Below are 7,741 nucleotides of genomic sequence, written 5' to 3' on the forward strand. Positions count from 1 at the left end.
TCTGGGAATTAGGCTGGACATGAGTACAACTACCATCCAAAGACTGACGAACAATGTGAGAGTACGATTCAAACTCTAGAAGATAGGTTGCGAGCCTGCGTGATAGACTTTGGAAAGACATGGGATACTTATTTACCCATTGTCGAGTTCTCTTACAATAACAATTATCACACTAGCATAAAGGCTGCTCCATTCACTTTAGAAAGCCCTCTAGGGCCGCAAATGCAGATCACCTCTATACTGGGCTGAAGTGGGTGATACGCAACTAGCTAGAGGTGAAGTTCTAGATAGTACTCTTACTGGTCCGGAAATCATTCGAGAAACTATGGAGAAAATCGTACAAATTCGGTAGCGACTTAAAGTATACAGAGATAGACAGAAAAGCTATACTGACAAAAAGAGAAAACCCTTGGAGTTCTAGGTTGGTGACCGCATCTTGTTGAAGGTCTCTCCTAGAAGGGCATGATACACTTTGGAAAGCGTGAAAAACTAAATCCAAGGTACATAGGACCATTCAAGATTCTTGCCAAATCTGTCTTGTAGCTTACAAACTTTGACTACCCTAAGAACTAAGTAACATTCATCCTACCTTCCACGTATCTAACTTTAAAAAGTATCTATCCGATGAGACTCTTATGATCCCACCAGACGAGATCGAGTTAAATGAGAGTCTCAACTTTGTGGAAGAACCCGTAGAGATTCTAGACATGTAAGTTAAACAAGCCGTATCCCGATAGTGAAGGTTCGCTGGAATGCAAAACGGGGACCTGGATTCACTTAGGAGCGGGATGATCAAATGAAACAGAAGTATCCACATCTTTTCCCTAGTCTTCCTGTAACATTTTGGTCCTAATTTTGGGACGAAATTCTCTCTAACGGGGGGATAATGTAATCTTGTTATTTTTTCCTTATAAAGTCAACCCTAGTCAACCAAAGTCAAACTTGGGTCAACTAAAGCCTTCTTTATTGTTTTGGGTTTTTATTAAGGTTAAAATAATAAACTTTGTTTGTTAAAAATCCTTAAATAATTGTGTTTGGAATTAGAAGAGAAAAGCTTAAAAATTGAGGACTTTCGTACCTCTTCCTCTTCCTTCGCTTCGAATTGTGAACCGAGACCGTAAACTCTCTGACCACAAGTCGTGAACATATGAGTCGTGAAAAGGTGAGCCGTGAACCTCGGACTGTGGATACTTCAGCTGAGAACCCAAGGTCGCGAACATGTTAACCGCCTTGGGCCATGAACCGAGGCCGTGAACCCCTTGGGCTGAGAATCCTCGCATACATAAACATTTCAGGTGACTTTTCTTCACTTTTTACACATTCAAACACCATTCCAAGTCATTTTCTCTCAAGTATCATCAGTTGTGATAAAATGACATCAAGTCATCAAAAGTATTTCAAAATGTTAAACTCTTTTATAAACTTATATTTTTCCCCAAAAATCATATATATATATATATATATATATATATATATATATATATATATATATATATATATATATATATATATATAAGATTTAAAAGACATAGGACTAATAACTCACTTTATTTCCTTTTCCTTGTTTGGATGTGGATTTAGGGTATCAGTTATTTGTCCGACTGTCGTTTCATTTTAGTTATATATATATATATATATATATATATATATATATATATATATATATATATATAAGGTTATTTCATTCAGTTTCAAATACCCTTTGTAACATGTCGAGCAATGGGTTGCATTCATGAATAGTTAGTATCAATATAGAAAGTACATATAAATTATAATAGGTATAATTATGATTCAAGAACACTAACTCATGAGTCAAGCATGCTAGGGTACACTATTTTACAAGAACATGGGTTTACACTATTGTACAAAAACAAGGGTTTGATTCAAAACTAAACAAGGGCACACTACTACTGCATTTCAAGTATACTAAACAAGGAACATACTATTAATCATTTATTTCAAAATGATTAGGTTTTCATTATACACGTAACGTTTATATGCTTTTTATGAGACAATATGTTCAGGTTGTTTAATTCATTTAAACAACATAGTTAAAGTCCTGATATTATAACCAGAATCTCCAGCCAGGGATCGAAACAAGTGTGTATAGATGTATATTCAGATTGACAACCCCGCACATGGGCTGCTAGCTACAGTCCGGCATACACGCCTATGGGTGACAATTGTTATCAATAGTATAAACGCCTTCAAAGCGTTCGTTTCAGACCATCTAGTCATAGTATGGTTATAATAACTCATTAAAAAGATATTAACAATATGTTAGTGTATAATTAACTAAACATAAGTACATTTTCAAAGTACTAGTTTACAAAGATACAATTTACAGTATTACATTACAGTTTACAATAACAGCTAGCGGAGCCAGACACACTCACTTTTACAAGTTATACATTGGTTTAAAATAGAACGGTTTTATGGAATTAAAACTACTTTTCATACACAACAGAAAATATAGTATTTTTTGGAACAATTTACTATTCAGAGAATAGGAAACATACTTTTAAACATAAATACTTATGCACTCACTCAACTTTATTTTGATACTCTCTTTTCAAATTACTTGTATTCTCAGGGAATCAGTAGACAAGTACTCCCCATGCTATTGAGAAGATGGAGCTGTTTGGAGTCATATTTTCGGTCTTTTGCAATAACTATTTTGGTGTTAATATACAATGATTGAACACGTGTAAATATTTATACTTCTTAAATACAATGGTTTTTTGTACTTTGATTACTATGATGCATGTGTTGTGATACTACAAATGAAGTCATCCACCCCCGGATATTTTCGCCGTCTGGTTTGGGTGTGTGACACAACACATGCCCAAATTTCCAAATTGGGTTCATACCCTTCAAATGGGCCTTACCTAGCCCATCTAAATTTCGTAGTCCGTATACTTGTTATTAGAGGGCCCATGCAAAATCTAAACATCTAAGCCCAAGACAAAAGCCCAACTCAAAACCCAACACAATTACGGTTGTCACATAAAATGAAGTCTAGGGTTAATTAAAAATACTTAACTTATTAAGGACTTAATCCATTAAGCCCATCATTGTACTAGGTCAATCATACGGTATGGTCGGGCATAATTCATAATTCAATTCCAATGGTCCAAAGTGCGTGTCCCGACAACTCCAAAACTAGCATATCCAAATTTAGGGTTTTCTAAACCCTAATTAGGGTTTCCAACCAAATCTCGTGCCAATTATTCCAATGGTTAAACTATTAGGTTAATTATTGTTAAATAAGTTGGATACCACCCACTACCGCCTCGGGTAGTAGTGGTCAGCAGTGGTTCACGGCGGCAGCCACCACCTCACGGTGGTGGTGGTTATGAATTTAGGCCAAAACAGTGATAAACCATTCCAAACACTCGTCCAAACACATACACACACATATACACATAGCCAACCAAAGTGGCGGTTGGTGGCGGTAAACGATGGCTAAACGACGACATGAGGTTGTAGTCACCACCGACCCCAAAGTGGAGGCTGGTGGCAACAAATTAATGATGGCCAAACGGTGGTGGTGTTGGTTTTTCTTCAGTTTCCGGTCAAGCAACACCCAAAAACAACTTCAACTGAAATAAACACGCACATAACACCATTTTTACACACACATACGACCACCTCTCACGGTGGGTGGTGGCAGCAAAAGGAGTAGCATGGGCGGTATCCACTTTGGTTGGCTGCCATGGTGGTTTTCTTGTTCTCCGGCCAACAACACATACCCACGAAATGAAACAATCACACATGCATGAACAAAACACCCACCATGTCTGACTTCGGTCTTGGAGGAGGAGAACGACGAAGGAGGGGCGACGAACAGAGCTGCAGAACGATGTAACGACAACAACGATAGCGGCAACATCAATAGACGGCGTTAGCGGTGGCGACGTAGCCCAGCGGTGATCACCGCAACGTGATGGACAGCTCGGAGGAAAGAAGGGACGGAGATTGAGAAAACAACAACAATAACCACGATATCGGCCTTCAATCCTGTCGTCAGAGTCGCAAAGTCGGTTGTTCGGTGGTTCGCTATAGTGTCATGGAGGCGGCGACTGGGATGGGAGGGATAGGGTGGCAGCTGAGTTTTTAGGGTTAGGTTTTACGGCTCTAACATGAAGATGGGAAAACAAGGATGGGAGGTGATGGGTTTAATCCACCGTCCCCTCCAACTCAACTTTTGACCATATAACAACTTCAGTCACTCCTTCCTCATTCTTATTCAAACTAAGTCCATATTTTACTCTTTAGCCCCTGCTTCCCAAAAAGTTATTCAATACGGGTCCATATGATACCGTTTAACCCTCAACACCCAATAAATATAACTTCCTACTCGTATGGCAAACATTGAAGTTATTACGGATTAATAAAATAATATATAAAATACATCTTGGTGTTTTTAAGGTTATTTATTTTTATTTATTAAATTTTAAACGGAATGTTACACTAACAAACTATTTAGAAGCAACAACTGATCAAGATTGGCTGGAAGCAATGAAAAGAGAGCTTAACTCTATCGTTAAGAACCACACATGGAATCTAGCCACTCTCCCAAGGGGCCAAAAACCAATCAGAGTTAAAATGGGTGTATAAACTGAAACGTGATGCAGAAGGCAAAGTATTGAAGCACAATGGTCGTTTGATAGCAAAGGGGTACGTACAGTAGAAAGGCATAGATTTTGATGAGATCTTTGCCCCGGTAGCACGGTTGGAAACTATTCGACTATTACTAGCTTTGGCAGCGAAGGGGTGGAAGGTTCACCAGTTAGATGTAAAATTAGCCTTCCTGAATAGGGAACTACAATAAGAGGTATACGTTTCTCAACCTGATGGTTTTGTGATTACCAGAAAGAAACATATGGTTTATCGGTTGAACAAAGCCCTTTATGGGCTACGACAAGCTCCAAGGGCGTAGAATATACGTCTAGACAAAACACTTAAAGAATTTAGCTTTAGAAGGTGTCCTCAAGAACAGGGGGTGTACAAGCTTCAGAACACAATTCTTATTGATAGTCGGAATTTATGTCGATGACATGAGGTTCAAGTGAAGAAAATGTGGCTGAATCCAAGAAACAAATGCAAAACATGTTTGATGTGAGTGACCTAGGGAGATTATCTTACTATCTTGGCTTAGAAGTGCACCAATCCAAAGAAGTCATTGCAATTGTTCAAGCAGGGTATGCAAAAAAAATAGTAAAAATGGCTGGAATGATGGACTGTAATGGCTCAAGTACCCTATGGAACCAAAGTTATCCTTGACAAAAGATGAGAATGGAGAGTTAGTGAATGCTACAAAGTATCGGCGTCTCATTGGAAGCTTGCGATACCTGCTACATACAAGACCGGACCTTGCATATCCGATAGGAGTTGTTAGCAGGTACATGGAAACCCCAAGAGTAAGCCACCTCAAAGCAGTAAAACAGATTCTAAGGTGTCTGAAAAGCCCCATCAATCATGGCTTGATGTATAGACCAGGTGGAGATGGGAAGCTAATTGGGTATAGCGATAGCAGCTACAACATGGATCGGGATGATGTGAAAGGCACAACAGGAACAACATTTTATGTACCTTTCAGGTAACTTGATCACTTGGTGCTCGCAGAAACAACACATAGTAGCTCTATCTTCTTGTGAATCTGAATTTATGGCTGCAACTGCTGCGGTCTGCCAAGCATTGTGGCTTAGAGGTTTGTTGAAAGTATTAACCGGAGTGGAAGTTGGAAAAGTCAAGCGATTACCAGCTATTTAGGAGAAAGTGGACGTTGCTTTCTATTTTATTTTTGAGTAAAATAAGGGTTGTTTTTAGCCTTTAAATAGTAGTAGTATTTTGCATTTTATTTGCTTGGTTGTGATCAGGTCCTGTGAACGCTTGATTTCCAACAATCCCTACTTTACCTCGAACCTACGAAGGCACGAACCAAAATGAGATTGAGTGTTATATTGGCTTGAGTGCTTGACGAAGTTAGCTTGAAGCCAGGTAAACCTTGTATCAATCTCTGTTCTCTGATTATATTAACTTCATATTGTTTTGAGTGATTTTAGCATGAAATAATTGTAAGTTTAGTGAAGAGCTGGTGATTTAGGTTTATATATAATCTATGCCTATTGCTTTATTGTTATGGGCATCTGATGCTTTCTAATCACAATGTTATTTGTTGCGACTTGCACATTTTCAAAACAGATTTCTGTAAATTTTAGTTCAAGATGGCAAGAACAAAACTTCAAGACTATGATTGTTTGATCTTTGTTGCTCAAACCAAGAGTACTTTTTAAGTAACTATGCTCTTGATTCATCTCTTGAGAGGATTTTTTATAGTGTGTGGTCATGATGTTCATCAATTCAAGATACCGAGAGAAACTGGACCCAAGAATGGAAGGTGTGATCAGGTGCTTTTAGTTATTGTGATTTTTAGAACTGAAGTAGAAATTGGTTCGCATCTAGTGTGCAGATTCAGTCAGAAATCAAGAGAGAACTTAAGCTTAAAAGTTGCTAGAGTTATACTTCCTGCATTAAACCCTGTAGTTTCAAAAGCTCGAGAGGTGTTCTCGATGGCCCTTAAAGTAAATCCATATCACATAAATTTAACTTTACAACTGATCAATCATGGTGTTATATATTTCAGGTAGCACCATTGTTACTGCTTGGATCTGATTACGGGCATATGCATGGTAACATCCAAGAGGCTTTTTTGCAGTTGGTAGGATCATTTTCCAGATGAATTTTGATTCACGTATCAATGGTGAAAACTTAGGTTTTGTGTTTGTGTCTATTAAGATTCTTCATTGGGTTTACGGCTCAAAACTATATATACACATTGTATGCAATTCAAATACACAAGCAAAGTGAATGCGTGAAAGTGTGGATAATGAAAGCATGGGGAGGTTGTTCTCATAAGAAAATAGTTGCAGTGAAAGAGTTCTTTGCTAACTCTTTTCCTGGACCACCATGATCCAATTCAGATGACGACAAACCCTAGTTACTTTAATCTTTTTCCTCTTGTTGTTGTTGTTGAGGGAAGTGAAACCATGTTGTACAATAAACAGAAAAAGGGAGTCATAGAAATAGCATTATGTTGTAATCAATTGAGGGAATTAATAGGATTCCGTGGCATTGAGTTATTGGGAGAAAAACAAAACATCTGGTTTCTGTATATATACACTTGAGACTTGAGAGGTGTGTTTATATTAGCTAGCCCTCCTCCTTATCCTCTGCAACGGAATAAAGCACATGAGCAGCATCGTGTGTGTGTGGGTGTGGGGGGGTTGAGTCGGTGGAAGAAAAAGAAAAATCTTCCTGTGCCTCAACAACAACCCCAAGTATCGTCTCCAAAACCTCAGCCATGGAAGGTCTGTTCTCAGCAAAATGGGCAACACACTTTAAGGAAACATTCAGCAGAGGAAAAGCATACATTCCAACCTTTGCAATCTCCTTATCAAACACCTCCCCTGTCCACTCCTCTCTGACCATGGCCTTGACCCACTTTGGAAGGTCCAAGCCACCGCTGTAACTGTTCTCCACTATCTTCCCTGTCAGCAGTTCCAACAGAATCACCCCGAAGCTGAACACGTCCCCTTTTTCCGATGAACATTTCTCAGGGGCTGTGTAGCTGCCATAACCATTACTTGATCTCTGCAAGCTAGCACTCTTGGGATCAACCATATTCCAGTATCCGTATTCACTTATCAACGCCTCCTTGTTTTCATTCAACAAAATG

At 38.7% G+C, this 7,741-nt stretch overlaps 1 long non-coding RNA gene across 2 annotated transcripts; it reads left to right on the forward strand.

Annotated features, from left to right (window-relative positions):
* The first annotated feature begins 4,499 nt into the window (after positions 1 to 4,499).
* Positions 4,500 to 7,012, forward strand: LOC145005775 (uncharacterized). 2 transcript variants are annotated; one of them, XR_013662676.1, is made up of 3 exons: positions 4,504 to 6,003; positions 6,208 to 6,566; positions 6,650 to 7,012. It is a non-coding gene; the product is annotated as an uncharacterized LOC145005775 (long non-coding RNA). The 2 variants fall into 2 exon arrangements; XR_013662675.1 differs by having other exon boundaries at positions 4,500 to 6,566.
* The last annotated feature ends 729 nt before the right edge of the window (positions 7,013 to 7,741 follow it).

The sequence above is a fragment of the Lactuca saligna genome, chromosome 7 (genome assembly GCF_052625555.1).
Source record: "Lactuca saligna cultivar CGN05327 chromosome 7, ASM5262555v1, whole genome shotgun sequence".
Lineage (NCBI taxonomy): Eukaryota > Viridiplantae > Streptophyta > Magnoliopsida > Asterales > Asteraceae > Lactuca > Lactuca saligna.